Here is a 25,750-nt window from a genome sequence, read left to right on the forward strand (position 1 = left end):
GTGATCAAGTATATTCTTTAGAGTTCACGGGAAAAGTGAAACTCGATAAGTTCCCAAGTGCACTTTCGTGTAATAATCACGAAAGTGCACTTGGGAACTTATTGTGTTTCATTTTCCCATTGGACTCTTAAGAATATATATATATATATATATATATATATATATATATATATATATATATATATATATATATATATATATATATATATATATATATATGTGATAATGGAGGCTGCAGTAACGAACAAAAGTCCAGATCAAGGCCATGTTTTGATTGAATTATAAAGAAATTATCGAAAGAGAAAAAGAAGAGACAGCTAGAAGTATTTAAGAATTTTGGAATAAGTGAAAAAGCGGTCTTTTATAAGATGCCAAGTCATAGTCACTGGGAAAGACTTGACAGAGAAGAGAGTTCCAAAGCTTTGAGGTGTAGGGAAAGAAGCAGTTATCAAAACGGCCCACCCTTGCGTTTTCAACGGCCTCATAGTAATCAAGTGACGCAGCAGCTTGCCGAGCATATATATATGTATATATATATTATATATATATATATATATATATATATATATATATATATATATATATATATATATATATATATATATATATATATATATATTTTCCCCCTGACATCTTCCTCAATTCCATCGTCTAGTGAATGATTACAAGGGAACACTCTACCCCAAACAAATGTGAGCTATAGCTAGTCAGCGTAGATCTGCATACACACAAAACCTAATACATCCCAGCTTCTCACACCTTCATCTCTGAGAGGTAATGGTGATCATAAATTTATATACACGAGCTCATACGTTACATATACACACTCATACGTATCATACATTTTGCACCAAGGGCACCCATGTGCGTTTACATGGGCAAAAGCAGTCAAACAAAATCATTAGTGCAAGCATATACATGCATACACATCTATGTATTTTCGCTGGCACGTGTGTATACGTGAGTGCACTCATGTATATGTATGCTAAACACACATGCACTCACATACACACACACACTCACGCGCACACACATACACACATCCGTACATACACATACACACACACATTCTATGCACACACACACACACACACGCATACACGTACTCAGACACGCACTAACATCTGTACGCAGCCCATCAACCACTTCGGCAAATAGTCTGGGAACCCATCGCATCAGTTCTTTGTCTATAGGCGACTAGCATATTATTAGCATATCATAATTATTTCCTACCTGCCTTCCATACACGTCGAGATCTTCCTGGCCAGAGCTCTTAGATAGGCGAGCGGAGTCATCGCACCGGTCGCAATTACAAGTCTTGGGACCCCTCGTCCGAGAGGGGATATTTCCGTGGGTGTCGTGATGTTTGGCTGAGTTTGGCTGGCCTCTCTTGGAGGTGGTTTGCAACTGAGGGCGAATATGATGAGTCTTCCATAAACGCAGTGACTGAGCCTTGATCATCTGCATCATGTATGCCGGTTCATTTCTGCCGTTTTCATCCCAAAGCTCGAGAATGCGGAGTAGTTAACCCTCTTACAAAAATTATGTTCATTTGATCGCTATCTACAAACCCTCTCCGGTCTGTGGATTGTGGGAGGGGCGACTCCGCCCTCTGTGTATTGTGTCACTGACGTCACCAGTCCGTGAGCCGTGATTGGCTGGGAGGCGGAGGGCGTACAACATGGCCGCGCCCTCACCTGGACCCATCTACCTGGCCAACGAAGCTTTTTCCAGTCAGTCAGTGCGCCGCTGTCAGCCCGTTTGGACAGGTGCGAAAGCCAGTGCCGTGCAGTGACTGCCGCTCGCTCGCGGTGATAGTAGCTTGAGGATATAACGCAGTAGTTCGGTGATCTCTCCGCTGTGCTTTTGTGTCTACGGTACGTGGGAAAGTTATTGTTGGAAAGACACTTTCGATAACCCTGCTACTCATGTGAAGTTAAAGGCATTTAAGAAGCTGTTCTCTACCAGTTCTCCATACAGCTGGCGACGACGTAGGGATGAATCTATATAAAAAAGAATTGGAATAAGAGCAGTGGAATAATCTCAAAGGCTTATGCAGTGATGTGTCGTTTGTATAAAGGTTAGAAAAAATATTTAGGGGTGAAGTCATGGACTATATATTATTGATTCTAACCGCAGATCAATGCTAGTGGCTCTCCTTTTTTTTTTTTTTCAACTCGAGTGGAAGTGCAACACCTCAGGTGGAATAGCAAGTCCTTGGACGCTCGCTTATACAGCCTGGAGAAGATATCGTGCATGTTTGTCTTGTCTGGTAGTGGGGTGAATGCATTCTTGGCTTCTGTTCTGTTTTTTTTTTTTTTTATTGACGTCCATCGTAAGGAATTTCTGCTCAGTGAAAAGAGGCGAGAGTTTCACCTGATCTTGCAATGTTATTTGTACCCATTTTCTCTTTTTTCTTCTTTTGTGAGAGTAGAGTTTCACTCTGTGTCCTTATTTAGAGGTCTTTCTCAAGAGCTGCGTGTCACAGAGGTGAGGCTCGGGATAGATACAATCAATTCATCCAGTGGATTTAAGGTGGATATAGACGATGTTGAATGCAATGGGAATGTGCAGTGGGTTTCTATAGATTTCATGACCTGAGAGAAGGTTTATTCAACAAGTTTTACGCTAATCAACACCGCTCACTGGGTGCATGAGAATGTATAAGATACCGACTGAGCGTATCCAGTACCACAACAACAGCTCATACTTCAGCATGAACCAATTATTATATAATCCACAAGGTTAGTTGCTCTATCGTCTCGGCTCTCTGAACCCTACTTCTCACTCTCTTTCCATAGTTTGCTGATAGTCTTGCGCCTCGTTTGCCAACGCAGAAAGAGACAGTCTTAGAGAATAGAACGAGTGTCCGTCCAGTTTTACGAGATAGCGCCTCATAATGAGATACAGATATTCCCAGGGGTATTCCACTATCACAAACAGCTTCGAAAAGACCCAATGATCTGTTGCTGTTTGAATTCCTTTGTATTTATTGTGGTCAGATTAATGTATGGGTGTCAGAACCAGAGGAGGTGACCTAGTCATCAGACTGCCGGAGTCGTGGCCGAGGAAATACTTCCATGGCACTGATTGTTCTTCTTTCGTTTCAGGTTGACCATGGGGATTCTAGAGGAATGTCCCACGCCCACGCCCGTGTCCGTGGCTCTGGACATGTGCCTCAAACGCCAAGGTGATGGTCCCACTCAGTCTGTCCCCTCCCATCACCAGAACCCACCACCCACGCGCCAACACCAAGACCCCGAAGAGGACCTCGAAGTCGATGTCGTAGACACCGACTCTGAGATCGAAGTGGGAAAAGGTGAGGAGGAGGTGGGTGAGGAAGAGGAGGATAGCGGAAATGGAGCAGGTGGTGGAGGCGAGGGCAGCAGTGAAGGTGGTGGGGACGCGGGAGGACCATCGAAGAGGAAGCAACGTCGCTACCGCACTACCTTCACGTCCTACCAGCTGGAGGAGTTGGAGAAGGTGTTCGCTCGCACCCACTACCCCGACGTCTTCACCAGGTGAGTCCTGTCCTTGCACTGGACGTGCTAAATTGTCCTCACACTTAGATAGAGCCGGAACCATCCTGAGTTATATGTACATATATATATGTTTACGTGCGCATACATGTACTATGCACATATATGTAGAGCAACACAAGATATATATATATATATATATATATATATATATATATATATATATATATATATATATATATATATATATATATATATGTTTAGTTATGTGTGTATGCCAACCTTCTCCATTACATGTGGACACACCGTGAGTCACAATCCACCTTAGCTAAGCTATAACTTTTTACTGGAAAATAGATATAATGTCTCATCAAAACTCCTCGCTGCAACGAAAATGATAATAATGATATTGATGATGGCAAGAATAATGAATATAATAAAAATAATAATGATAGAATAATAAAAGTGATAATAATAATAATAATAATAATGATATATATATATATATATATATATATATATATATATATATATATATATATATATATATATACACCAAGGAACCCTATTTTAGGGTAACTCTGGGGGGATACAGTCTCGTCCAAGAACTACTCGTTTCAAAGGAGTTTACATATCCCTGCTACTGGAAGTAGTACAGCCGTAGGTTGCAGAAGTTTTTAGATAGGTCCTTGACGCACAACCCAAGGACCACTTTTATGATCTTTTTTTTGTTGCTGTCGCTTCGTAGTGGCTGCGCTCCACGCAGGAGCAGGTAAATAACGGAATCCTGTGGAACAAGATCCTTTACGAGTACACACACACACCCAACTGCTCGTCCACTGACGATGGTACTGCCTTGTCCAGGGTGAGTGACGCACCGCTCGAAGGGCAATCAGAATGCAAGCGAATTCCGGAAACGCGTCTCTCTCTCTCTCTCTCTCTCTCTCTCTCTCTCTCTCTCTCTCTCTCTCTCTCTCTCTCTCTCTCTCTCTCTCTCTCTCTTCTGGGTGATGGTAGACGGTAGGCAGCCATTAACAAGGGAGGAATACTATCGCTACTACTCGTCTGGGTATTTGGGAAGTTAGTGACGGCTGCGCGCGCAGTGAGCCAGCACTTCGGCAGTTTTCAAGATCCATCTCTTTTCCTAAGGAAGCTGACTTCTCTCTCTCTCTCTCTCTCTCTCTCTCTCTCTCTCTCTCTCTCTCTCTCTCTCTCTCTCTCTCTCTCCGCCTTGCCCCTCGCGTGGGTTGCGGGCATTCAGTCCACAAGCGTACCGCGTCTTCACCTCATGCATAACGTTCCACAACACGTAACTATATTTTCATGCGGTGAGCGTTGTGCGCTAACGCTGCCTTATATCAAAATCCAGTCGTAAGCAATCTCTCTGTAAATATATATAAACATTTATATCGATACGATTTGGTAGGACAAGGTGGAGGTGTATATATATATATATATATATATATATATATATATATATATATATATATATATACATATATATATATATATATATATATATATATATATGCACGATCACCTCCGGAAAGAGATACACATATTCCCGTTTCCAGCGTTCACAAGGTAGCACCAGGAAAAGACGAAGAAAAGGCCTCATTCACTAATGTCCATTCTCTTAAGTGTCATTTGTAATGCACCGAAACCACAGCTCCCCATCCACAACCAGGCCCCACGGACCTTTTCATGGTCTCTCTCAGCTAGCTTATATGCCCTGGTTTAGTTCATTGACAGCATATCGACCTCTATATACTTACTCTTATCAACATCTCACTTATTCTCCCCATATGTCTAATACATTTGAGCACACCCTCTTCAGCGCTGTGTACCATAATCTTATCATTACCACATCTCATTGGAACCCTGTCATTACTCTTTCGATTAATCCTCTTAACGCTATATATTGTCCTCTAACATTTCATTGCCAACACATTTACCCTTTTCCGTACATTATCATTCATAGCCCATGTCTTGTATCCATACAAAGTTGTTAGCACAACTATACCTTCAAACATATCCATTTTCACCTCCAGATATCGACCGATCTTTCCACACTTTCTTCAGCTTCCCCAAAACCTTTGGCCCCCCTCACCCACTATATAACTCACTTCCGATTCCATAGTTCCATTCGCTGCCGTGTCCACCCTGAGGCATCGAAAGCTACCCATTTCCTTCAGGGTTTCTCTATTCAAATTAACATCCCTATTAACCTGTCTCTTTACACTGCTAAACCTAATAACATTACTTTCATTCGCATTTCTCCTCAACTTTCACAAACTCTCCAAAACTTAGCCACCAACTACTGCAGTTGCTCACTCGACTCTGTCACCAGCATTGTGTAAACAGCAAATAATGGCTGATACCTACCCCTCTTTCTATAGGATCCTGCTGCTCAAGGTTGCGCTTCTTTCAGTTGCAGGGAAATGTAGATTCCTTTTGACTGAATAATTCTTGAACGAGAATGTTCTCCCAGTATATATATATATATATATATATATATATATATATATATATATATATATATATATATATATGTATGTATGTATATACCACACATGTAATGTATACATATCTGATGTAAATTTTTTACATTATAACCCGGGAATAAGAACCCCGGTCCACCTGTGTGGCAGCCAGGTAACCTAACCTAACCTGTACGACACGATGAGTTTAAGACAGCAACTCCTCCGTAGTTACTCAATGATTCACGGATCTCATGATGCCTCCACATCCTTTACGAGGCGGAAATACTGCCGCTCATGCTCTGGACAAGGAAGAACAGCTATCATATCGACTCGCAAGACATTAAGGCAATGTTTGTGTACCTCTAACATGTAATGTACACACGAGATCTGGTGTAAACTATTTAGAATCGAAGCTAGCTGCCACAATGGTGGATCAGGATTCGATTCTCGGGGTATAGTGATAGTTTGGATCAGATATCATGGGTTCATTACATATGTGAGATGTATAGATACACATTGAAGCAATGCCTTGCGAGGTCATTTGATGCGCATTTCCTCCCTCCTCGTCCAGAGCATGAGCGGCAGTATTTCCATCTCGTAAAGGATGCGAAGACTCTCCAGGTCCGTGAATCATTGAATGGCTCCGGAGGAGATGCTCTTTTGAGCTCACCGTGGCCTAGGGGTTAAGCTACCTGGCTACCAAACAGATGGACCGGGTTCGATTCTCGGGGTATAGAGATAAATAGTTTGGTTAATATATATATATATATATATATATATATATATATATATATATATATATATATATATATATATATGTAGAATAATAGCGTTATTATTCTTCGTATGGATTTTTCGAATTCTCTGTAATGACTAGATGATAAGAATAATTTTTTTTGAAGGGTAAAATATGAATAATACATTATCTTACACCTTTTTTGCCTTCTGTAATACTCGGTATTTATTTTCAAATGCAGAATCCAAGTTAATGTACATGAAGAGAAAATTACAGGTTTAGTGGATTGAGTTAACAATTCTTTTTTTTTTCTCCCCTCCCAGGGAAGAACTGGCCATGAAAATTGGACTGACGGAAGCCCGTATACAGGTAAATATACATGAACTTACCTTTGATTGATAATATATATTTTCATAATTGTCCTTTCTTCATTGATGCAATATCTTTTTTTTTTTCTTTGTCTTTTTCATCCTTTGCAAGTCTTCACCGTAATGAGTATATATATGTAGTATGCTCGGTAGATGAGGAGGTAGTGCGGTTTACTACAGATCGCTCGGATAACTCGTCGTCTTAGTGAATGCAGAACGGTAGGGTACGTGAGTGCGTTAGTGAGGGTGGGAATATGTCCGTTAAGTAGGCTTGTGCTTCTATGACCAACGTCTTTTTGGTTACAAAAACCCAAGTCTGTTTCCTTGAAATATTAATGTATTGCTTTGTGCTTTGTCATAGTCTGATGGGTCGCTTGCGATGGTTGCCATAGTCGTGATTGGTCATTGGGTATAGTTGCCAATAATCTTGATTGGTCTTTGCTATGATTGCCATAGTCCTGATTGGTCGTTTTGTATGGTTGTCATAGTCCTGATTGGTCTTTGTTACGATTGCCATAGTCCTGATAGGTCGTATTGTATAGTTGTCATAGTCTGATTGGTCGTTTGCTATGGTTGCCATAGTGCTGATTGGTCGTTTTGTATGGTTGCCATAGTCTGATTGGTCGTTTGTTATGGTTGCCATAATCCTGATTGGTCGTTTGCTATAGCTGCCGTAGTCTTGATTGGTCGTTTGCTACAGGACGTTGGCCATTTGGAGGTGGTCTCCTCCGGGTCATCACTGGGGTTCATCTTTATATATTCTCTCTATTTGAGAGATTAATCCGGCTGTGTCGAGAGAGGCTGCTGGTCAGGCAGCAGTTTTGTCTTCAAGTGTCAGGGGCTCATAATAAGGCTATCCAGACTATGACAGGTCATGGTAAAGTCGTCTGGTGGACACGTTTGCCAGGTCGAAGCTCCCGTCCTCAAGCAGACTGCTAACAGCTTGCAAGAATGTTGTCCTCCGGGGACGGTAGAGCCTACGAAGGATTGTAATGCCTTCAGAGTGAGGGTCATAGTAAGGTGATGGGGAGTATAGAGCAGCTGTGCCCTAGGATGTGTTATGGTCCTTTTGCCGTGGAGAGCGGCGCTCCGAACTATTTTTACGTCCTCCGTGTTGGTATGTTTATGGACTGCAGCCGCCCAGGGAAATACAACCCTCCTGACTTAGGCGTGCTGAAGTGACGCACGGAACCATCTTACACACATTATTTTAGGATTAATGGTCTTTGTTATGACAGTTGTACTGAAAAAGCTGCCAAATTAAAGGCACATGCACGTTGCTCCTTCGCCCTATAATCAACAGGTCACATGAATTCGCAAAAAATCCTCGTGCATCCCCTTCCTAACAAGGCTGTATAGTTCCTCCAGTAGATATGGATCGAGTGTCGAGGAACACGTCGATGTCTCGTGGGCTGGGTACTTGTGTAGGTATTCTTGTGAAATGAAGTGAGGCGACGTGCCTGTGGAGTTGGGGAATAGCGAGGCTTCTACGGGTGGCATGATGCAAGTCTCGCAAGTACAGGGGGCGCTATAGATGCCTGTGGGATTGACTGAGTGCAAGCAGGTTTCACACAGATGGAAAAGGGATTTTGAAGTTTCCTGGACTGTGAGTAGGTTCAAGTCGATGAGACGATGAGCGTGTTGAAGCCACTGAAAGTGTGCGGCATTGAGAACACTGGGAATGTCAGTGTATTAGTCAGTGGGGGTCGTACGTTCGTAGATCTCATGGAGAATAAGTGACTATCAAAGCTGTGTGTATGTGTGGGAACTGAGAGGAGGAGAAGGTCTCCTTGGGAGGAGAGCGTTGACATGGCCTTACGTGGGTTGCAACAGATGTATTCCTGGATAGACGAGGGGTAGACCATTACGTCTGTGAGTATCATGAAGTCAGTATGAGATGTTGTTGACTAATCTCAGTTTCGGGGAGCTTAACCATCGTTGAGATTAAGGGTACTTAAACTCCTGGGTGACGAGGTGAGTACGGAGATGAGTTAGATGAAGAGGGACGTGTTGTTAAGTTTCGTAATCGTCGACAATGAACAAGACTCATGATTAGTAAGACTGATTCATAATCACGAAAAGTCACAGCCACCAAAGGCTTACTTGAGCAAGAAATGATTACCGCTGAGGGAGGAAATTTGACTCCTAATCTTTTTATTTTTCACTTCAACCGGATGTAATGATGACCCTCCGCTCGTAGTGTGGTGTCCGGCATCAGTTTCAGCGAGACAAAGGCATTCTCTGCTCCCCTCAGTGTCAGCAGAGAGCAGTGACTAACCCAACTTAATGAAACGCTATTGGCATTTCACGCATGCGTGTTCGCTCGCCTCTAGTTTCCAGGTGGCTGTTGACATATCGCTTGTTACGGACAACCATCGGATATCGGCAGAACGATCATGAGTCGGGATAGACCATACGTTCTGACAATAGTGATCGGCAAGTAAAGAAAGGACCAGGTTGCCCTTCATGGTGGGTTAGGTATAAGAGTCGTCCACGTATTGAGGTGCGTGTTATGAGGGAGGAGACAGAGAGGGAGAGGCACTTAGGTTTATGGACAGAGCCTAAGGCCGCCGTGAATGTGGATATCGATTTCCATGGTAGCCAGCGAGGGCGTGATGACATATGTGCCGCTCCTCGCCCGGGAGCCTGTGCGCCGTGCTTGCCCGCAAGCCGTCGCAATACCCTCTCCCCGTCTCTCGTCCACGCTCCGCTGCATGGCGGGGTAGAGAGAAATTATTGAAGTAGACCCCACCATGTATACACACCAGTGAATGAAAATGAAGAAAATACATTTCCCCTTTTCTGCCATACATTCGACTAAGTTTATGAAGCAGATGCTTTCGCTTCGTCAAATAAATTGAAGCATACAGCAGTCGGCGCACTGCGTCGTAGCCACGCCATGAGAGTTCATGAGCACCGTAGGTTTCAGGTGTGTGCACAAATGTCTCGAGCGGAAGCACAAGACATGTTTCATATATATCGTGATCAGGTGTGGTCTTGCCTAGCACGTACTCAGTTCACAAATAATTGTTTCGTAAGAAAATGGATCATTCCTTTTCTTAGTAAAAACATAATACGTGATATATATATATATATATATGTATATATATATATATATATATATATATATATATATATATATATATATATATATATATATATATATATATATATATATAAGCAGTGTACAAAATTGAATAGTATTGGTGATATACAGAACGTGTATATTTTATGTATAATACGTTTTATGAACATTATTGTAAATGTATATATATGCAACTCAAACCATACAGGCTACATACATTATACAGTAACTACAAACTGCATGTATGTGCATAGTTAACAAGGTATTTCTATTACATATTCCATATAAAATGTACACAAAGCGAGGGTTATGCAAAATATACATATACACATAGAACGTAGGACATACGTTTGTGTATCAGTGTAGCGTACACCAGTGTACTGTAGAGTGTAGATGACACAAAAACACTTATCAAGAAAGAATATATTCTGGTCGTGTTTTTGGTCTGAGTTGAGGAAAGTTAGAATATTCTCTGAAATTAGAATTAATGTTAGTTATTGTCGACAGCAGAAAAACAAAATACCGTGATTATTCATTCTTGGATATTACTCGACACCAAGGAGTTAGGATGGTAGTATGAGAAGTATTCGGCGTCATGGAACAGGGTCGTAGTATGACAGATATTCGGCGTCAGGGAACAGGGTCGTAGTATGAGAGATATTCGGCGTCGGGGAACAGGGCCGTAGTATGACAGATATTCGGCGTCAGGGAACAGGGCCGTAGTATGACAGATATTCGGCGTCAGGGAACAGGGCCGTAGTATGACAGATATTCGGCGTCAGGGAACAGGGCTATAATATCATTATTTTTCGACGTTTATAATTCGATCCACTGCGTCAGAAATTTTCGACTTTAAGAAGCTCATCCACATTAACGTAAACATTCAACATTAAGCAGGTGATCCACATCATCAACATTCAACATTAAGCAGGTGATCCACATCAACATTCAACATTAAGCAGGTGATCAATATCGTCAAAATTCAACATTAAGTGGGCGATCAATATAATTAAAGATTCAACATTAAGTGGGCGATCAATATGATTAAAAATTCAACATTAAGTAGGTGATCAATATCATCAAAGATTCAACATTAAGCAAGTGATCAATATCGTCAAAACTCAACTTTGAATAGGTGATCAATATCAGCAACATTCAACATTAAGCAGGTGATCAAAATATCATGAAAATTCAAGAATAAGTAGGTGATCAATATCATCAACATGAAGCAGGTGATCAATATCATCCAAATTCATCATTAGAGGAAGTGACCCTCACATTACTATAAACCTCCAACGTTATAAGACTGAAGTAAAGCATCGTGAATCTTGAAATTCAGTGCGTCGACCCATAATACATTCTTAGCCCCTCAGATGCATCCCCGCTGTGTCTCTCTATAGTAGATCTAGAGTCTTCAAGCATCGCCTGCGCTGGTGTTGGAGTTCTTCCTACTTGTGCGCGCATTTACGGAGCGTAACTGAACCCCAGACTATACGTCGGTGTTAGATTCCTCCAGCTAGAAGCCAACTCCGTAATGGCTCTCCGTTCTACGACACTACCCGTCGTCTCCCGTCCCTCCCGTTCTCCAGTAGAGAACAATGATCGCAAATGAAGTTTGTGAAATATACTTAAGGAAATGTTCCAGTATAATTCAGATAGGGCGAACTTTTGACAGCCTTACGCTATCATCATTATCATTATTGATATTATTATTATTATTATTATTATTATTATTATTATTATTATTATTATTATTATTATTATTTTTATTGTTATTATTATTATTATCATTATTATCATTATCATTATGAGTATTATTATCATTATTATTATTGCTATTATCATTACTATTATTATCATTTTTATCATTATTATTGATACCAATATTGCGATTATGATTATCATTATCATTATTTTCATCATCATTATTATTATTATCAAAGAAAAGGAATGGGAGGTATTTAGGAAAGCAATGCTTGAATGTGTAGATGAAGTCAGTATATGAAATGAGGAAGATGGAACGTGGAAGTTAGTTAGACTACCAGTGGAAGAGAAAAGGGCTGTGTGTGGATGGTGTATGCAGGGAAGTAGCGGAAATTACTGAGAGGAGTACAAAAGATAACGGCAGAATATCAAGAGAAAGGAACAAGAGCTGAAAGAGAGGTTAAATGATGAAACAAGAAAACTGAAGTAGATGAATGGTATGAGGAGAATTAAAAAGGAAATGGAACCTATAATGAGGAAACCAGATGGGGACTTGGTAACGGGCAGATAAGAGGTGAAAAAGAGGTAAAGTGAATATTTTGAATCACTTCGGAATGTGAAAAAGAAAGAGAGACGGATGCGATGTGTTTGGAACAATGTGACACATGGAATGAGGAAGACTTGGAGGAACTGAATTGTTATAGGGTACCTGGGAGTAGACTTGTGAGCGGTTGGAGGTCATGAGGCTGAATTGGGTCATAGGGAGAAAGAGAGGGATAAAGATCTTCGACACGTTAAGTACTGTTTTAAAGAAGAAGTTCATAGTCCGTGAGGACAAAGATGGGTTTGTCTGATCATAAAGAAATCACGATAGTGTTATATGAATTTGAGTCTTGGATCTTGAACAGAACGGGAAAAGAGGAGGGTGGACATGTTAGAAGTATCATGTGTTGTGAGTCGGGTTGGTCGTATGAGGAGGAACACTGTAAATGGGAGGTGTGTTAGTGAGCACAGTCTGAAACGATTCAGACGTTTGGGTTTGGGTAGGACGAGCGAGCAAAGATTGGAGGGTGAAGAGGGAGATTGAGGAGATGGAAGGATTGGGTAAAAGTAGCCTTAGAGTATCAGGGTATGAGCATTCGAGAGGGTAAGAGGAGTGCAGTGGATAGAATGATTTCATTGATGTGGTATCTGAGGAGCGACGTGCTGACAGTAGTCTGGACCAGGGCATATGAAACAGTCAGGATGAACCATGTAATAAGTCAGTGGGGCTTGGCTGCAGAGGGTTTAATTCTGGTACCGTTGCATTAAGTACGACGGCAATAACACATTTCTCGCTAAATAAGGCCATTGTTCGTCTATTCCTGATGCTACCTTGTTAAGATGGAAAAAGCAATTGAGTAAGAAAAAGAAACATGTGTCACTACTACTACAACTATTATTCTTATTGATATCATTGTTATTATCATCACCATCATTATTCACTTTTACTGTTATAACCATTATAATGTTATCATCATTATCATTATGATAATAGTCATTATTAGTATTCTCATTATTATCATTATCATTATTTTAATTATTATATTATTATTATCATTATTATTATTATTATCATTATTATTACTATTATTATTATTATTATTATTATTATTATTATTATCATTATCAATGATATTATCATTACGATTATTATCATTACTAGATTATCATCATCATTATTGATATCACTATTATTATTATCATCATTATTGTTATCATTATAGTTAGAAGTAGTGGTGGTTGTAGCAGTAACAGCTGACGACAGCAGTCCTTGTAACACCACTCCAGTTATCATAATTATCGTCTCTACTTTTATTGTTATTACTATCATTATTTTTTATTGTAGTAGCAGCAATAGCATTATTATCATTTTTATTATATCATTATTTATTATTTTCATTATTATCATTGTTATTGTTAGTATTATTATTGTTTCTATAATCATCCTTTTTATTATTATCATTTTTATTATTATTGTTATTATTATTATCATTATCATTGATATCATTATTATCAATATTATTATTATTATTATTATTATTATTATTATTATTATTATTATTATTATTATCATTATTATATTTTCATGATTAATATTATATCATTATCATTTGTTATCATTATATTATTATCATTATTATTATTACTATCATCATTGTTATTATCAATATTATCGTTAATACTAACATTAACATTTACATTACTTTACGGTCTTTCTGTTGAAATATAATCCAAGGGAAGAATGTAGTATAGAATGTAGTACAGCATCTGCAACAAAATCCATGCTAACTATGGTGGAAAAAAGGAGAGGAGTTGTGTGACATATCAGTATGAGGCTTGACCCCACACATCACAACTGAATCATCACATTATCACAGGTTGTAATTCGTCATGAACCTCGGCCATCCAAAACCAGTTTGTCCCTCTATATCCCACAGTTTATCTATCTGTCTATAATCTATCTATCTATCCGTCTGTCTTCCTCCGTCACCGCTAATGTCGCTGTGGCGGATGCGTTCCAGACTTTCCTATCCCTGTGAGCGCGTCGGGTTCGCCACCGCTTGAACACCCGGGCCACATTCGTGGATGCGACGATCGTAACCCTTGACCTGAGCCGTAAGGATCGGTATGTATTAAAAAAAAAAAAAGAAAAAGGTTCACAACGACGCGAGGGGTCGTATACGATCGTGCTCCAGAATCGCATCGTCGCACACGTAACTTAGGGGCGCAACTGTCGTATTCACAGGGTTTTTTACAAGGTCGAGACGGCGTTTTACCATCGCAATCAAAGAGTAACTTAGTGTATGTGGTTGTATACCAGTGAGGTGCCGCTAGCACAATGTATGGAACTAATGTGATGTAAATGTATTTTTTTTTTTTTTTTCGGGGTGAGGTTTGCCATCAAGATGACCCCAAAGCTGAGTCCCGGCCACAGCGCAGCTTCGCAGGTTTCGCGCAGTGTTCAGCGGTACATCAACTCTGTTCTTAATTGTTCTCTATAAGATACGATCTCAGAATAATGTATGTGTGTGTGTGTGTGTGTGTGTGTGTATGTTAATAGTTATTCGCCGTTTCCTGCGATAGCTAGTTGCTGCCGGGAACCCCAAACGAGCTCCCTCATTCCCTCGCATCCACCCTCTAACTGTCCTGTATAATGCTGTGGAGCAGAGTCCCTTCTCCACAGCCGTGCCTGCCCCATAGATCTTTCCGTGGTTTCCCCTGACCGCATCGTATGTTCTGGTTTAGTCCAGTGACAGCGCGCTCCACCCTACATACAACATCGTTAATTTGATATGTCCCATGCACGCCTCCCACCCTCCTGCATGTTCGGGCTACGAACACCCGAAGCTTCTTTCACGCAATCCTTCCATCTCCTCTACATTTCCCCTCTTCTCCTTGACCCCTCCACTTCCGAGGTGCGTATTTTCTTAACTATCTTCTCACTCTTTCTCACTATATGTCCAACCCGCTTCAGCCCTTTCTCTTATCCTATCATCTGTTGTTCAATCAACCCTCTTACAATAGTGCTGCCCTCAGACATTCTGTTTCCAACATGTCTACCCTGCTCTGTACTTTTTGCCTTGATTCCATTCCTCACATCTATACAACACCGTCGCTTTTACTAAGTCATCAAACATGAAAAAAAAATATCTGTTTCTAATTGCTTTCCTCCCACACCATATATTCGTAACATAGGTTCCAACACGGTGTTAGGAAATGCAGCTGTAGTAATCTGGCCATCATTCAGGCGATTGAATTCTTTTGGGATGGTGTTCCCTGATAATCAGGACTTCGGTGACGTGTAGGCGTCTTAAGTCTTGTTCATAGCGTATTATCCTTGTGGGTTTAAGAACTGTCTCTCGTGTGAAGGCAGCGTTGTGTTACAACCAATGAGCGCAGAGCGCTACATGCTCCTCCGTCTACTGGTATTACCCAGCTTCACGCAGCTAACCGCAGTCATTCCCAGCTGCTCCACTGACCTCGTCACACACTCCTACACAGCTTCCCCCAACCCACATATAAAGAGATGTTAGACAACTTGAAAAGTGCAAAAATAATTTCATTAAAAAGTCAGTTATCTAGTCGTTTCAAAAGAATATACATATATAAATCAAGCAAACTTGCGCAGAAGACTCACACGCGATTTCAGAAAATACAGTTTATGAGTCAATTACCCGAACACCTGATGAGGACAGTACACATCACAAACATGATATAGGATCCATTTATTTGAACACTTGGGTGAAGATAAATGGGAAAAAAAAGATATCATCCCTAACCTTGAGTCTTTGATATTTCCATATGACTCACACCAGCCAGCGTCATGCCAAAGACTCTCCCGCTGGTCCTACAACGTCATTTTGAGAGTCTACCATCATCTCGTTTATCACTGGAAGTATTATGATGGTAACTTCTATGATAACAGTCCCACCATTGTATAGGTATACAGTGTGTAAGTATACGGTGTGGTGCTGGTGAAGTGTGAGGTGGTACAAAATACATTTGTGGTTGTGTGGGTCATGTCATCACAGATGTGGCGCGTGGAGGACACAGCGTTTTGCTTCTTGTTTGTACAATTGTTTATTCATGCTTTTCGTGATGATTTCTGTTTTGGACTGACGCTACCGTTCTTGAGTGTTCATATGCTCGCTGTTCGTGGAGCGTTCTGTTCCACGCGTCTGGATTGTGTATTGCGTTCTCTCACTTAATGTTTTGCGTTGTAGATTGTGTGAGATTCGGGATAACATCATGCGCTTACATCACCGATGGAAGCTCTCTACCGCATGACATATATATATAGAGGTGCTGGCTCATTGTGGAGGCGCGAATGACCCTCCCCTCGACAAACCTAGGCGGATAGTACCAGTAATATACCTCCCCTGGTCGGTGGCTGCCTTCCCAAATACTACGTAGAGAGAGAGAGAGAGAGAGAGAGAGAGAGAGAGAGAGAGAGAGAGAGAGAGAGAGGCTGGTACAAGGTGGCCAGGTGGTCATCAACTAGTTGGAGACTCACCTTCACTCACTCACCTACCCAAGGGTGGTACTTCATGACTCCACCCCGCCGGTCTGTGGCTGGCCACCTCTCGTCATTCATAACTTCCCTCACCTTCTCTGTGAGCCAGACTCAAATTAATCGGCTGATGACAAAGCGCGCTATTAATTAGCGTAGTCCACCACCTCGATGACTGGCTGGGTCCGTCCAGCCTCCTACAATTATCGTGGTTCCAGTGAAATCAGAATGTACATAATGGCATGACTGCTTCGTAATTTGTAGCTTTTTGCCCTTGGCCATTTGTCAAGTGTAAGTGTGTTGTCGGGAGGGAGGGAAGGGGGTTGAGGAAAGGGTGAGGAGGAGGAGGAGGATGAAGAGGAGGGACTAAACGAAGAATAACAAAGGGAGGTAGACTCGATGAAGACTGTCCTGTGGGGATGTAGGTTTGCAGTTTCGTCTACATAAAGTTATAAGTAGATTTTTTGTCACTATCCTTAGATATGTAGTACAAAGGCTTACTTATGGACGATTGTTATAAGATGGTGATGGTTGTGGTGGAGGAAGGCGGCACTGGTGGTGGTGGTTGTGTTGGGGGAAAGGGGAGGCGGTGGTGGTAGTTTTGCTGTTGCTGTCATTGACTGATGTGGTGATAGTGACGTTCAAGTTGCTCCAAGTGTGGTGATTGTGGTTGTGGTAGCGAGATGGAGGTGGCGCTGTTGCTGGTGCAGACAGACACAGATAGACAGACTTAACGGTTAATAATTAAACATTGCACGGCTGCGTATGTATATCTAAAGAACATGTTATATGAATTCTAAGGATAGATTTTCAATTTAGGAAGAACCTACCTCAGTCATAACTTAGACTACATCAAAACTCTCAACGAAATGATCACGGTACATGAGTTGGGAATCTATATCAAGATACCTTATGAAGTACAAGTGAAGTGAGTCAAGTTGTGCAGTAATGCATGGTATGCTGGAGTTCTTTGATCTGGAGGCGAAGGTGTAATGGTGGGTGTGGTAGTGTAGTGGTGCTTGGTGGTGTAGGTGTAGTGGTGGCTGTGGTAGTGTGGTGTGGTGCAGAAGGATGTGTACTGTGGTGTTGGTTGTCTTTGTTAGTTCCACAGGTGCTTCTATTAATGGTTGTGGTGAGAATGGTAGTCAGGTTGATAATGATGGTACTAGCTGTGTTATTAGTGGTTGCTGTTGTTTTACCTTTGGTAGTGAGGATGGTAGTTGTCTTACGGTCATTGAGGAAGGAATAATGTGGTAATGATGGTTTAAAAGATGATGGCAGGGATGGTGATGATGTGGTGGCAACAGGTAGTAAGGAAGGTGGCATGGGACGTAGTGTTTATGGTGGCAAAATGTCGCAGATGGTGGTGTGAGCTGTGATGGAAATGGTGGCGAAATGGCCTTGTTGGTGATTGAAGTGTCGGCAATGATGATAGGAGAAGTGACAGGCGGCAGACAGTGGTTGGTGGTGGTGATGATGATGGTGTTGGTTGAGACAACATGCCCTCTGTGTGTGTGTGTGGGAGTCTCACCTGCGAATAAAAAAAAGGGAAAAAAATGAAGAAAATTCCCATCCTGGAGTTCCAACTTGCCTTTTGGGGGAGCTGTTGTTGTTCATCTCTTGTTCAGCGGCGTGGCTACTGCAGGTGAGGATAGTGCGATAAACACAAGTGTGTGGGTTATCGCCCAAGTAGCACAGTGTGTGAGTGTCGTGCCTCACAGCCCCACTCTCTACTGCAAGACTCCTACCGTAATGAGGTTTCGCTACGGCTTTTTCGCTCCTCCGCCTCCCGGAAGGAGGGAATTGGCCACAGTCTGAGTTAATGGATCGCGTGTAATTACGGCTCCGAAAATTTAGGGGTACCCGAATTTAAGGACTGGATTTTTGTATAAGAAATAATAGACATCTTATGGTGAGAGATTACCGAACAACCCAAGATGTACCCACGGCGAGATTTTGCAAAAAAAGGGCACGGCTAGCTAGAGATAGCTAGAGAGAGAGAGAGAGAGAGAGAGAGAGAGAGAGAGAGAGAGAGAGAGAGAGAGAGAGGATCTCTCTTTATCTAACCTCTGGAATCTAAACGATTACTGTTACCCGCCGTTAAGGCGAGACGTGCCTGCTATCATCAGATTATTGTAACCTTTGTTGACGAGGTGATCATGGCCGTTAATTCCAGAGCTCGTGAGACGCTTATCAAGAGAACATGGTGTTAAATAACATTATACGATGTTAAATCAAGAGGGGTTCGTGTTAAAGGCCGTGATGTTAAATCAAGCACACGTTGTTTCAAGACACCCTGATGTTAAATTAGAATTGCATGGCCCTGAATCAACGGTGTGTGTGGAGTTTGATTGCCAGTGCATGGTGATAAGTGTGTATAGTGTTAGATTAAGGGCGCAGGGTGTTAAAATCGAGCATTAACCTTAGACTGAGAGATGGTTCATATCAGGAATACATCATGGTTAGAGTGCACGGTGGTAAGTGAAGTGTCAACGGTGGTAGGAGTGTGTGGTGGTTGAGAAAGAGCTTGAAGTGTCCAGCACGCGCGCTGTCAGACCAAGAGGTGTTCATGATCCTGAAGGAACCTTGTGTTGCCTTCAAGAGCGTGGAAGCTTTTAAGAGTGCATGGTGTCAGATCAAACAGGGCACATGGTGGGTGCTGGACAGGGAGGTTAATTGTACGAAAAGTACTTCCTGTTAGATTATAAACGCGCGAGGTTATGAGAGCATGGTAGTGTGACGAGAGAGAGAAATCTTCGCCCACTGGCATTGATTTGTGACGAAGTTTGTCACTGCCTCCAGCGCTCGAAGGGCACTAGACGGATATACTTAGTTTTCTATCCAGTAGAATCTTTAGATCAGAAGCATCTCTCTTCAAAATGACGATATACATAGAATCAGCGTTAATTAATATTGGTCCGGTGTGTGTGTGTGTGTGTGTGTGTGTGTGTGTGTGTGTGTGTGTGCGTGTGTGTGGAGTTAAATCGGACGACCCTTTTGTTAATCTTCGATGTTGATCTAGTGATGGACGATGATAGATGAAGAACATGACAGTGGCGAGGCAGAAAATAAAAGAAAATTTACGTCTTTGCCCCAACCCTTGACTTAGGAAGGCTTGTATGCGCAAGCACTGAGCACAGACTGAAATCGCCAGCTCATGCCCCCCCTCCCCCCCCTCCCCCGAACAACCGTTAGCCAAGATATGAGTAGTCTCGTGGCCCACATCAAGGAGAGAGAGAGAGAGAGAGAGAGAGAGAGAGAGAGAGAGAGAGAGAGAGAGAGAGAGAGAGAGAGAGAAGGTGTTTGTGTTTGATGAATGAAGACCCGATCTGAAGTTCATCCTTTATCTGACTGGGTTAATCAAAATTCGCGATCGTTCGAACGAGGCCATTTCGATCATTGTCATTGCCAGCGGTGCTACTTCGATCAGAATTATGCTACTTCGACTATAGCCAGGCTACGTCAGTCACAAGCTACTTGATCATAGCCAAGCTACTTTGATAACAGCCAAGGTACTTTGTTCATAGCCAAGCTACTTTGATCACAGGCTATTTTGATCATACCCAGGCTACTTTGATCATAGCCAAGCTACTTTGATTTTAGCCAAGCTACTTCGATAACAACCAGGCTACTTTGAACATAACTAGGTCACTTTGATCATGACTAGACTGCTTTGAACATAGCCAGGCTACTTTTGATCATAACTGAGTTACGTAAATGATTACTAAATTACTTGATGAATTCCAATATTGTTTAGATGATTTTCAAACTCGATTTAGAAAAAAAAAGTCTCGTAAAATGAAAACTAGACACCTTTGAGTGAACACCAGAGCCAAACTGATACAAGGCTACAGATTAAATGAACTCAGACGACCTTGTTCAAAGTCAGTCACTGATCAAAAGCTACATTACTCTGAACACAGACAGGTCACGTATGTGTAAGACATTTCATGAAACCACAGTCATTCGGAGCTTTAGGATGTGTCATGATATTGGAGTTACGAAGCCAAGAATTGTGTAACGGTTGTGGGAGGGGATGAGTTATGGTGTGGATGGGAACTGGTGATTGTGATAGGGGAGGAAAGTGGTGGGTGTCATGTATCATAGGATATAAGGTGGGGTTAGTATCAGGAGTTATGTAGATGTACAGGAGTTAATAAGTGGGAAATATGTCGTTTTGCTGTTCATCATGAGGATGTTCCCAAATGAATCAGAGGAATTGAGGTGGAGGAAGACGGTCTCTTAGGATACCATCCACCAGCTGAATTACCACACGTATCCACCCATCACCCATAGAGCAAGATGCTTAGCTCCTCCACATGATCAAGTGAACCAACTCCCCACAAGAGATGTCCACCACCCACACCAGCACACTCTCCTCTCTCCACCCACATGACCAAATGCTCACACCCTGTATGATCCACCAGCCGACCACCACCCATAAGCAGACACCCACTACCTTTATGATCAGTCATCCACCACCCTCATGATCAGCTACACACTACCCACATGATCAGCCACACACTACCCACACTGATCAGCACCCACTACCCACATGATCAATCAACCACTGCCTACATGATCAATCACCACCTGCCCACACGATTAGTCACCCACTGCCCTCATGATCAGCCACCCCACTGTCCACATGATCAGCCACCCAGTGTCCACATGATCAACCACCCACTGCCCACATGATCAGCCACCCACCGCCCACATGATCAGTCACCCACTGCCCACACGATCAGTTACCCACTGTCCACATGATTTTCATGTACTGCCCACATATTAAGTCACCCACTGCCCTTATGAACAGTCACCCACTGCCTTCATGATCAGTCACTCACTGCCTACATGATCAGTCACTCACTGCCCACATGATCAGTCATCCAATGTCCTCATGATCAGTCACCTAATGTCCACATGATTAGTCACCCACTGCCCGCATGATCAGCCACCCACTGCCCACACGATCAGTCACCCGCTGCCCACATGATCAGTCACCCACCGCCCACATGGTTTTCATGTACTGCCCTCATGATTAGTCACCCACTGCCCACATGATCAGTCACCTAATGTCCACATGAATAGTCACCCACTGCCCACATGATCAGCCACCCACTGCACACATGATCAGCCACCCACTGCCCACATGATTAGTCACTCACTGCCCACATGATCAATCACCCACTGCCCACATGAATAACCTCACACTGCTTACATCACCAACTTACCAATGTTCACACCACCCACATCCTACTGCCCACACCATCCATATCCCACTGCCCACACCATCCACATCCCACTGCCCACACCATCCACATCACTCTGCCCACACCCTCCACATCCACTGCCCACACAACTATATAGAGAGGCAGCGAGTAATGTATAGAGTGAGGGACGTACAAACGGTAAAAAAGGTATCTTACCACTTTTTGTGTGAAACAATATGAAACCACGTAAGGGTTTTAGAAAAAATGCCCACAGTGGTAGCACTTCTTTCATGGTATTCTAATATATCCATAACTAGCGACATTTCCTGCAATCTTCCATTGTAAATGTTACATTTGTATATGTACCTTGATTCGATATTTCGATGGAAATAGTATTAAAGTGGGATTTTTTTTATATATTCACGTTTACCAACACGAGTCGAATTGGCAATTTCAAAATACATCGGATCCATCCAGGATGATACTTTTTGTATTTTTTTACCGTGTGTACGTATGAATAAATCATCTTTTACGTGACCAGCCACCTCTCTCTCTCTCTCTCTCTCTCTCTCTCTCTCTCTCTCTCTCTCTCTCTCTCTCTCTCTCTCTCTCTCTCTCATATGATCGGCCGCCCATTGCTTTCATGGTCATCCACCCATTGCTCCGTTGCACCGCCGCCCAATCGCCCGCCGCTGCCGCCCACTGCCCGTCAACAGCTGCTGGATATCATATTCACTCAGCCTCAGGTTTTTATCCCGAGTCGATAATGACAGGTAGGAGGAGTAACGAGCGCCTGTGTCCTGGCGGATAATTAGCCTGTTTAATTAACTCCCTCGTGATATGTGGCTCCGGCTCAATTATACTTGCGTTTCCCCACATCACCGACTGCACTAACCAGGGGTAGAGAGAGGGGCGTGGAGCTGCCTTACTCATGGGACGACAGAGGTGGGGTTGGGTTTGGTGTGTTCATCATTCCCCTGATGGACTGACACGAGGAGACGGAAATGCCTGCGTATCGTGTGGCACGGAGAGCGTGTGGGGACTTGTCTATCTCTTTCCCCGCCTCCGTGGAAGGGGAGACACTCTGAAAATGATTCTCTCCCCCCGTGGTACTTGTGTAGGAAGCTCGGAGCGTCACCTTCTCCGAGAGCATAGGATTGTAAGGAGCCAAGAGAGTGTCCCTCTCTCTTCTAAGTTACTAAGGGAGCAAGGGGTGTGATTGGGATATTAGGGAGTAAGGAATGTGACTGAGATACTGGGGAGTATGGAGTGTGACTGGGATATTAGGGAGTAAGGAGTACGACCTTTATTTTCCTCGTAGATTTCTAAGTCGTTAGTAGCATCTCTATACTTAGGATAACAGGACCAATAGATACTGGCCAGATAGACGGTACTAGAATCAGATAGCTTGTTTAGTGGTCAGATAAGTAACGATACTCGAGGGAGGTTGGCGTGTGGTATCGAATGGCATAACACTCCTGTGTAAGGAAATTGTAGGGCGGCTACATGATGACCGGACGCTTCCTGCGATGATCGGCGCTAACGAAAGAGGGTCCTGAGTCGGCAACGTCTTATGTAATCATAGCAGCAGACAAGGATAGAAGCAGCTATATTAGTCTTGCAAGGAACATCACTCAGACAAATAAAGTAGAAAGAAATTAACCTGTCATAGGAAATTAAATTTTCTCCTGATATAGCAGTAATGATGCTAGTAAGTTAGGGCAGCCTTTGTCTACACGGTTGAGGAACTGCCGAGAGACACGCAGACCAGTGGGCGCTGCCTGCCGAGGGAGTGTGTACCGCCTTCGCTGTGCAAGTTCTCTCGTCAGGGACAGCAGGGTGCTTAGGGAGAACCTCGGTACCTGGTGTCCTGAAGTTTGTCACAATGATGGTGAGGTCAGAAGTGAGTGATTTCATCTCGCCACAGAGAAGGGAAAATGGCATCTCTGGTTGTGTGTCGCTAGCTGGTCGCCGTCTCATCTGAAGGTCTGTTGTGTCATGCCGAGAGCCAATAACTCGCCAGATGTTATTAGGTCTGGACCGCTTCAGGACCTGCTGGCCAGGATTAGCGATCATAAACAACGCTATAATTGATATATGTGTAAGGCAGCTGATCTATTCCCACACTTTAATATTTCGTCAGCCATAACCTAACTTGCCTCTTTTTTTCCTTTTGTGGCAGGTGTGGTTCCAGAACCGACGGGCCAAGTGGAGGAAACAGGAGAAGGTCGGCCCATCGTCACATCCGTACGGAGCCTTCCCTCCGTCAGCGCCTCTGCCACTCCAGAACCCCGCCCTGCCACCCACCATCTCCAGTCCCTTCGCTGGTCTGGGCTACCCTCCGCCCGCGGCCAAACATCTCGATCCCTCTGCGATGTTCCACGGTGCCCGCGTACCACCGCACACCGCCTACCTGCCACCCACTTCAGTAGCTCCCTCTGCCGTGTCTGCCGCCCAACCTCTGCTGCCGCCAAGCTCCCCCTTCATCCATCCATCTCTGGCCGTCCTGCGCGACCTGCAGTACAGGCCGCCTGCACTAGGCTCCTCACCTCTTGCCCTACACTCCCTCTTTCACATCCGTCCTGGCGCAGCTGTCGCAACGTTCCAAGTTAGAGGCAGCGCCCTACCTAGCGAGCCTGCAGCCTTACCTGCCCTCACTAGCAGGCCTGCAGTCCCACGCCTCCTCCCTCTCGTCGTCTGGCCTGGCGCCGCCCCTGCCTTACTCCCCTCCTCTGACTGGCCCACAGGGGCTGCAGGCGCCACCTCTCGCCCCACTCACCCTGCGTCACGAGGAGGCAGAGCGCCGGCAGGCCTCCCTGCAGGACCTCCGTCTGAAGGCGCGAGACCAGGAAGTAAAGATGGAGCTGATGCGGAAGGCTGGCGAGATCACAGCGTGAAAGGATGGCTTCGTGTGGTGATGGAGCCCGTCGCATGGCCTCAGAGTACCATGGCGACTGCAGGGAAGATGGATGGTACAGAACCTGAGGCGCGGGGCGATCACTGCTTACAGTAGCCGGCTACGTGTTCACTGTGAAGCAGTGACCGCAGGTCGACAGTGATTCCTTGGACACTGTGCCCCCTCAACACTTTGAAGGATCTTACAGTGACGGATCTCACACCTAGCCACAGATACGGCGTGGCGATAGACACAGGTGATCACAGATGCAGTTGGCCATGGCCTTGACTGTGGTGAACCACACAGTCCCAGCTGGCCAATGGCACCTCAGGTTGGGGTCCAGGACTCAGGAGTAATGATGTGCCTCTAGAATGTATATTAGCGTATGGTATATAGTAGTCTATAAATGTATATTAAGCATATGAAGCAATATGTATACACATCCTCTCGTCAATAATATTAGCGTTCCGTCCAGTCTACTGCCTTACCTACACAGTATCTCGCCTTTGACCTGGCGTGGGTTAGTGTATATAGCTTATATAACAACATTACCTATTATTTCTGCTGTTACTTAATAGAAGCCAAAGTTATTACCCCTCAGTCCATGATGTATATGTACAGTTACAATAAACTTCTAAACAGATGAATTCTGTTCTCTCTTCTACACTGGGTCTGTAGTATCATGGCAGCCAGAGCTGCGAAGGTTGAGATGGTCTCTGAAATTATATACACA

At 43.3% G+C, this 25,750-nt stretch overlaps 1 pseudogene; it reads left to right on the top strand.

The window, feature by feature from the left end:
* The first annotated feature begins 1,733 nt into the window (after positions 1-1,733).
* On the top strand, positions 1,734-25,664 carry LOC139747468 (uncharacterized; annotated as a pseudogene).
* The last annotated feature ends 86 nt before the right edge of the window (positions 25,665-25,750 follow it).

This window comes from Panulirus ornatus, chromosome 1 (genome assembly GCF_036320965.1).
Source record: "Panulirus ornatus isolate Po-2019 chromosome 1, ASM3632096v1, whole genome shotgun sequence".
Classification (NCBI taxonomy): Eukaryota; Metazoa; Arthropoda; class Malacostraca; order Decapoda; family Palinuridae; genus Panulirus; species Panulirus ornatus.